The sequence below is a fragment of the Triticum dicoccoides genome, chromosome 3B (assembly GCF_002162155.2).
Source record: "Triticum dicoccoides isolate Atlit2015 ecotype Zavitan chromosome 3B, WEW_v2.0, whole genome shotgun sequence".
In the NCBI taxonomy this organism is placed as follows: domain Eukaryota; kingdom Viridiplantae; phylum Streptophyta; class Magnoliopsida; order Poales; family Poaceae; genus Triticum; species Triticum dicoccoides.
Window position 1 is genome coordinate 58,638,766 of NC_041385.1, and position 387 is coordinate 58,639,152.

A 387-nucleotide genomic window follows, 5' to 3' on the forward strand; every position below is an offset into this window, starting at 1 on the left:
ACTGTGTTCATCTTATCTTGTCAAATGTTAGTCCCAGTAACAAAACTCCGGTAGACTACATGAGTGTTATGTCCGGTTAAAAGTTTATTCTTGTGGATGGAATAACCTGTTATTTACTTTTGATATAAGCCCTTTCTGTGATGTCGCTCAGACGTCCGACTGTGGCACGCTTGTTATTTATTTTCAATATAAGCCCTTTCTGTGATGTCGCTCAGACGTCCGACTGTGGCACGCTTGTTATTTATTTTCAATATAAGCCCCTTCTGTGATGTTGCTCAGACGTCTGAATGTGGCACACTTGTTATTTATTTTCAATATAAGCCCTTTCTGTGATGTCGCTCAGACGTCCGACTATGGCACGCTTGTTATTTATTTTCAATATAAGCC